Below are 8,283 nucleotides of genomic sequence, written 5' to 3' on the forward strand. Positions count from 1 at the left end.
CAAGCGGGACGTAATACAATGTCAGAAACATAAAAAAACATATAAGCAGGAAACTTTGTGGTGGCAAATGCGGCAACAAATCTAAAGTAATAACAACAATGGCAAGAGGCACAACAACAAGGCTATGGTGACAGAAGCTAGGATAGTGATGACTAGTATTATGTATGTGGCGGCACAATAGCGACATGGTGACATGAGGTACGTACGCATGATGTGATAGTAGGAGCTATGACTCTACGATGGTGCCATAAACAACAAACACAACATAGAACTTATATAGGTGTTCATTGCAACCACGGGATACGACCAGGGGACTGTAAGAAAATAAAGATAAATATAACAGAAGCGGGGGCGGCAATGGGAAAAGAAAATTGATAAGCAACAGATTAGGTGGCAAAAGCGGCGGATAGAGGTGTGAAATGAGAGAAAAGAAGAATGCAAAAACCTTAAGTTTTGATGCCATATATTAATAAAATACCTTGGGTTTGGAGGGGGTCTTGGGTTCAAGTCCTACAGACTATAGGGATCAAAACAAATTTACGGTTCAAAAAAATATTAATAACTATTTATTGGAGTATAGCAAGGATAATTCGGAAAACTCAACATTTTTGTTACAAACCTATTTATAACATTAGATCAGACCTTTAGAAACCTTTTTTCGGCGACCAGCGACTAACGTCGTGAAATTTCTTTTAGTCTGGGTCTGTTTGAGGTTAATCTATATATATATATAAATGAGATGGATTTGGGCAATGTGGCATTTGTCTTTGGCCATGTAGGATGATGTGGCAATCTGATTTAGGAGGGAAATCCATTTTGCTATCTACATTCACGATTTTAAAACAAATGCACGCGGGATCCGAATGGATTTGGGTCGACCAAATGATCCAAATGGATTCTTTATATCCCAGTTTCATTCTCTTCATCTCTATCGTCACCTTCAAAACCCTAACGCCGCTACGCATCATCTTCAGCAAATCCAAAAATCTTCTTCAGCAAATCGACAAATGCCAATTAGGGTTTTTCACCCGATTAGGGTTTTTCCACATAAACTGGATCCATATGCGGTACTGTGACGCTTCCACATTCCACATCATCTTCATCTTCTTCTGGTATCACCCGATTAGGGTTTTTCAGATTCCGAAATTAAACAAAGCAAAACTTCTAATGTTTCATCGATTAATAGTTCTGAAATCAATATTGTGGTTTTGACCTGTTTATCCCTTCTAAACTTGGAACCCTAATTTCCAGGTTTCTTCCCCTCTGTATTCTCCAGCTTATTCAGGAATCAATTTAATAGTTTTCCTCAACAAATCCTTAATAAGGTTTGATCAGTTTTTGATTGTTTAATTGTATGCAATTGATTTTATTCTAATTTTGATGCATATTCGAAAACCCTATTTTACAGATTACTTTCTGCCGCCTAATTACCCAGCCACTGATTTCAGATATGCGTGGAGTATTTGGTGAGTTCTGGTTGTTTTAATTCATTAAACTTCTTTCTCACACAACGATTTGATGTTAGTATTATAGTTTTATCATTATGTTCAGATTAGGATTTGTTGTGGTTCAAAATTGTTAAAATTAGGATAGGGTTTCATCTTGATGTATGTGACAACATGTAATTCAATTATCAATTTAGATTAGGGTTTGTCTTTTGAATTCATCTCTATTTGGTTTTGTAGATTGAAGGTTCATATCTTGAAGTTGGTAAAAGTCTCAACAATTGGGATGTCTTTTCTCTTTTATATTTTTAATTTAGGTTTTATTTATCCATTTTTATGTCAATTTGTGTATTTTCGTGTTTGTTTTTAATGTGCAGACAACATTTGAAATGGTGACAATGGATTTGTGGCTGCTAACCAGTATCACCAAATATCTGGAATCTATCTTTTTTATTAATTTTTCTCTAATCTATATAAAAATGTTACTTTCAGTTCTGAAAAACTATTTGAATCTGATTAACCAACAGTTAGAGACATTTTTTTCTCTATATCATGGTCAATAATTCTTCTAGGTTCGATATGCAACTTAAAAATGTTAAAAAAATACCGAATATATATGTTTGTTTATCAAAATCTTGCATTTTTTGTTCTTTCTGACTTTATCGGATGTTCCCCGTTTTTATGTGGGCCATATGGATCACCTGTGGGATACTAATTCGGTTGTAGATGCAATGGATTGTGCCTTGGAGCTGATTAAAAGTTAGAGAAAACTTTCATTTTGACATGGTATGTATTTCTATGTCTTATGAGTCTTAGTTGTTTGGATTTGCAATCTGGATTGGAAACATCGTAACTTTAGATTAATGGAACACTTTCTTTGTACCAATTCAAGGAAAACAGTGAATTACGCTACGCCTCAGCAGCAGCAGGAATCCGAGAGGGTATATATTTGTCGAATATTTTGAGGAATGTGAAGTTTTGATACTCTCTTAACATGATCGCAAAGGTATGCATGCTTTTCGATCCATTTCTCAACGCTTACGGTTGTAAAAATGGTATTCAGTTAGTATAATATGAGATTATAGTAAATTGGTTAGTACCATATGGTTGAAATGACGAACAAAGTCTTTAATTAGTTTTTAGGGTTACAGACGCATCTAAATATTTGTATTTGTGATTATTATGTAAGTGGACATATGTATGAGTTATAGTTCTTATCTTTGATTTTTGAATTGACTTTAATGAGTGTCGTCTGATTCTGAAAGTTTACATATAGATTGGAGCTAAAATTTATAAACATTTTAAATGGAACTTTTGAAGATTTCAAATATCTTTGTTTTTCTGGTAATTGATGGTTCGGTGGCTTAGAACGTGATTTGTGGTACGCTGTGATGGATTATGATGATGATGAAAATGATTGTGATGATGCTGAAGGGGAGAGTATGTGCTTTTTAACTGTGAATAAATTTGTAATTCATTGTTTATTTGATTATTTTTGTTTCATCATCAGATAACTGAGGTTCAATCGAAAAGCTCTATTATCGGTTAATCTCTATGGCCTATTCAACGTCATTCATGCTCATCGTCTACAGGTTCAAATCCAAACGATGATCGTTTTTAGTCTCTTCACCCCTAGAGGTGTACAAATCATGTTTTTTGGAAAAACCGGTCTGGTTAAAACCTAACTGATAATTTTATTGTAAAAAGAAAACCGGTTTTTAGTAATCGGATCTGGTTACAAACCAGTTTTTTTTAACCTGAAACACAAACCAGTCCTAACCGATTCAGTCCGGTTCTAAAACTGTTTCTTCAGAACCAATTTGCCACCTGTAAGTTTTTTTTATGAACCGAAAAATCTACCTCTTTGACCCGTTGTATTTATTACACATTTGACCCATTATCTGGTAATATTTGTTCATTGAATATATTATAGTTTTTTAAGAAGAGACGTGTAAGTGCGTATTATATGTTTTGAATATATTATAGATTTTTAAGAAGAGACATGTAAGTGCATGTGCCAATTTCTATAGGTACTTTGGTGTTTCTATGTCAAGGGTGTATTAGATGTAATTCGAACTTTGTGGCCAGCCTCCCGTTGGTCGCTTTTTATTATTTATTTAAAAATTTTTGTTATTCAAATTTTATATGATACACAATAATTGGAATTTAAGTTGATATATCATGAAGTGGTTATTAGTGCTGATATATTCTTTTTCCATTAACTTCTTTATAAAAAATATATACCCTATGTGTTATTGGCTTGGTTGCTGGACAGGTGGCCTTCAAGGATGAAGGAGGAATCACTGTTGTTCATTTAAGTCGCGTATTCAGAAGATATTGTTGATGTCATGGATGTACCGACTCCTTTTGGCACTGCATTATGTATGGCAGCTGCCATAAAGACAGACCATGAAGCCAGTAAGTTTTAATCGTATTTCTTTTGATTAGACTACATATACTTTGTAAACAAAAAGCAGAGTGTCTATTTAATTTCGTTGCAGGTGGTAGGGAACTGGTGCAGATACTGCTTGCTGCTGGAGTTGATGCTACTGTGCAAGACACCCAGCATGGGCGGATAGCTTTGCATACTGATGCAATGACCAAACAGCGTTGGTTAAGGTACGCCAGATGGCAGTCCCAGCCTGTTTTATAATAAATTGGTTGATTCAGGTTATGAGTTGTCTTTAAACGGGTCAAACAGACCAGATAAAAAAAAATAAGCTAAGAAAAAACTGGATCGAAGTCTCCCAACTGGTAATATATAAACATAAACCTCTTAAATAAATTCACATTGTTTATTTATAGAAAAAACTTTAAAACTGTTTGAACAGATCATTCTTGATGCTGGAGTTGATGTGAACATAAGAAATGTGCAAAAACACAATACCTCTACATGTGGCATTGGCAAGAGGATCCAATCATGTGTTGGAATGTGCAGAAACAAATTGTAATATGCAGGTATCCATTTCTCTCTATTAAAGCTGAAATTAATGGCAAATAGCAATTAAGAATCAGATTTAATTGCATAACGATTGTGTATGTGTATGTGTATGTGCAGATATAAATGAGGAATATGATTTCTTAGTAACATTAATGATATATACGTTATAGTGTAATTTATGTTATATAACAGTTCAATATAATAGCCAGATTAATGTGGTTAAGGTAATGATCTTCTCTCCACTACCTATTTTTTCTCTAATTATTGTTATGTGAATCTGTGCGGGTTTGAATGTTTAACTATGCAAAACTGGCGAGTCGGGTTCGGTCAGGGTTCAGAACGGGTTTGGGTTAGAATGGTTCGGTCAAAACGGGGTTATGACGAAAATAGATTTGAGTCGACACAATTTATGACCAAAATAGATCCGGGTCAGCCGTAATGCAGGTGAAAGATCATAATCATAAATTCATAATATGATACAATCATTATGTTTTATAGCTATTTGGTTATGAGTATGGAGATTGATTTTGTGATGGGCATATTATGGTGGCGGAGCTCCACCATTCTTTCCGTCCCCAAGTCATCATCATAATCGTATGTAGTTAGTTGTTTGTTAGATTTATGAATATAATATTGATGTACGCTTATGTAACCTATTTCAGCATCCTATGATTCCACCATTCCAGTTCCTTATCCAACAATATTCCCCGCCATAAGTTTATGTTCATTTTGGCACACCTGTGGTAGTCCGCCAGAAGGTAGCATCAAGTTTAAGAAATGACAGTACCACTACTCAAAGGTGTATATTCATCATACATATTCTAAAGTGGTTTTTAAAGTTAAATTTAATATAACCACTATTTTTTTTCTTTTTCAAATCATGCTAATATAATTATAAAACTTGAATATTAACAGTGCTAAGAGTGAGAATCATGGTTTTTAGATGGTATTCAAGGGTTTCCTGGTGGTGCTCTTAGACATATAGTCGTTAACCGCATCTGGTGGTGCTTATAGGTATTAATATCATGATTTTTAGGTAGCGTTTGGTATGACGTAATGGAGAAAGGAATGGAATAACCCATTCAAGGGTAATAAAAATATGGAATGTTTGGTTGTTGAATGGAATGAAATCAAGTATTACCTAAGGAATCAATTTCCTTGTAAACACCTTCCATCTATTCCTTGGCTGCCCCCAGTTTTTTTTCATTCCGTCCTGTAATGCATCAGCTATTCTCTATTTCGCCCTCCCCTCAACATCTCGCTCTGCTCTCCAAAAGTTCACAATCGCCGTATGATATCAACTGTAACAACAGCAAGTAGTCCTCCGGTCGCTATTTGTATCTCATTTAAATTCTGGTGATGTTTGTTATGCTCTCCGTTGACGAGGCCGAAACGGCAAGCATGCACCATTGATAAACCAATCGGTCGCCGGTTTTTGGGTGCTAGATTTTAATCATCAAGATGAAATTTACGAAAGTTTTTTTTTATCTTAAATCAGAGAGTATTTTTTTTCCTCAAAGTTTGATTTATAGGTTACTTTTGAGGTTATAAGAGGTAGGTTTTCTGTGGTATATTTTCTCTCTCTTGGGAATTTGTGGTGATCTCTTTTTCTTAAAGAAGTTGGCATAGATTGTGTAGGATTTTGAACTCCATTCTTTTAAATCTAAATATTACATGTTATTTTATTAATTAGACAGTTGGGCATCATATTGAATTTTGACATCCATTCCTCTTTACAGGTATTTCTTGGTCAATGAATTTGATAGGCCTCTTTTTTACCACATGACATGGATGTTAGGCAAAAGAGAAGGGTTGGCTGGAAGTGATGGAAACATAACATATGATTTGAAGTCTTATGGATCATGTTGTGGAATATGTGCTTTTGTATCGGTGATTAGTTCCAAAAGTGGTCATACTGGTAGCGTTACATAATTTTATTTAAGGTTGACGAAGAACCCAAGCTGCTTGGCATGGTTATTATTATTTTTTAGTTAGCAAATTTTGGATGTGTTTTATGTTTTGTTGGAAACTTTAAATGTTATTAGCTAAAAATATATTATTTTAATCAGGTAAATTCTTATAATTTTTAGTTTGATAATGCTGTGAGTAATGGTAAATTTTCTTTATTTTGAGGCTGCTTGGCATGGTTATTATTATTTTTTACTTGTGAATAATGGCAAATTTTCTTTCTAATGTATATAGCTTTTTTAAATACTTTTCTCAATATATAATAATTATTTATATGCTATTTGTGATATGTATAATATATATATGCCTTCATGTACTTAGCGCTTATCAAAGAAGATGGCATTGATGGCTGGAGTTAACGTTGTAAACAAGTTGCGGGTCATGAACTTCAAGTGGGAAATCTTCCACTCATGATAGTTATGTGGTCGCCTGTTAGGCCATCTTTATGCAATCCAATTGAATATCAGTTCGTGATAAGTACCATTTCACATTTCACTTATTAACGTCCTGTGGGTATGTTTTCCCTAACTCAGGTTGGAAAAAATGTAGAATTATGGAGTACATGAAACTGACAAAATACGTTTTGAGAGTCATTTGGAGTCTTTTGTTTAAAACAATATTATGTCTTTTAGTCAACATGTTGCTATTGGTAGGCAAGTCGTTGGAACCGACTACTTTATAAAAGATGAAACCCACACCTTTAGCTGCCACTGTGAAAGCTATTGCTGCCATGTTTTAGAGGTTATAGGGCAGAGAAATATATAATCCAATATCATTTTTTTTATATTAATATGCATATAGGATCGGTGTAGAGTTTTTAAATGTTAACTTTTATGCGATCTTTGATATTTATACATTCTGTATAATGCAATTTCTATCAATATGTCCATTGATGATGAACATGGATACATTTTTGAGTTACTTTTTCTTGATACGGACGTCGGGTACGAGAATGGTTATTGTGGGGATTCATTTGATGTTAATAAACATTGTTTAATATTTGTTTCTTACAAATTGGTATGCTAAGTATTATACCAGCTGTTTCAATAGCCAAATGTTATTTATTTTAAAATTATAGATTATATCCTCAAACAGTAAACCAATAATCTTATCTCATCTCATAATTTATATAGGATTATCAGTGAATGCTTGCATCTTTTGTAACTATGTAACTATGGTATAATGTTATTAGGAAAACTATAAATATCTAATGCTTTTTATGTTTTTCTTCTTATCACATTTGGGTATTTTTTAAGAGTTGAACACATAATACTGATCCATTTGTTACATCAGATTTACCTAATGACTTTCTTTCTAAATCTACAACATGTCAGTTTAGGGCGCCATGAGTGGATCACATGATAAAAGAGTAGGCAATTAAATAAGTATTTGTAGAGAATGTGATGAAATGATTAGTTATTGGTATTAAAGAATGAATATACACAAAAAAATAAATTATTTTGGCACGTAAAAGATTAATGGCTGGAGATGTAGTTGCCTGAGGCTCAAGTCTCACAAGTCAAAACTCAAATATAATCTTAATGTAAATCTTATGTTTTGGTGTGGAATATTAGTTGTGTTTGACTGATAAAAAAGTAAAATGTTAGTAGAGAAATAAGAAAGGCTGCAACTATGGTTGTTCAAATGAGTTTTTGTTTATTTTTTTTATCTACCATATTCATGTTAAATGTCGTCTTTTCAAATTATAGGTACCATGAATGTTGGCAAATAGATGGTAGCCGTACACTACAAGGGATTACAAGGGAGAACATGGAGAGTGATATGAAACTATACGTCGCTAACTTTCATTTGCATCTATATAAAAAGATTATAACCATTCATTGGTCATATATTCATCTAGCTCAATTACTTTGCATCTATATAAAAAGATTATAACCATTTGTTGGTCATATATTCATCTAGCTCAAT

General features: G+C 33.5%; 1 long non-coding RNA gene across 7 annotated transcripts; it reads left to right on the plus strand.

The window, feature by feature from the left end:
* The first annotated feature begins 924 nt into the window (after nucleotides 1–924).
* On the plus strand, nucleotides 925–6,484 carry LOC110896587. Of its 7 annotated transcripts, XR_004874745.1 has the most exons (11): nucleotides 928–1,112; nucleotides 1,252–1,325; nucleotides 1,409–1,466; nucleotides 1,686–2,231; nucleotides 2,338–2,451; nucleotides 2,814–3,037; nucleotides 3,721–3,863; nucleotides 3,947–4,064; nucleotides 4,277–4,403; nucleotides 5,049–5,185; nucleotides 6,126–6,484. It is a non-coding gene; the product is annotated as an uncharacterized LOC110896587 (long non-coding RNA). The 7 variants fall into 7 exon arrangements; XR_002568014.2 differs by having other exon boundaries at nucleotides 925–1,112; nucleotides 1,409–2,231; nucleotides 3,923–4,064; nucleotides 6,126–6,387; XR_004874743.1 differs by having other exon boundaries at nucleotides 926–1,112; nucleotides 1,409–2,231.
* The last annotated feature ends 1,799 nt before the right edge of the window (nucleotides 6,485–8,283 follow it).

The sequence above is a fragment of the Helianthus annuus genome, chromosome 12 (assembly GCF_002127325.2).
Source record: "Helianthus annuus cultivar XRQ/B chromosome 12, HanXRQr2.0-SUNRISE, whole genome shotgun sequence".
Taxonomy (NCBI): domain Eukaryota; kingdom Viridiplantae; phylum Streptophyta; class Magnoliopsida; order Asterales; family Asteraceae; genus Helianthus; species Helianthus annuus.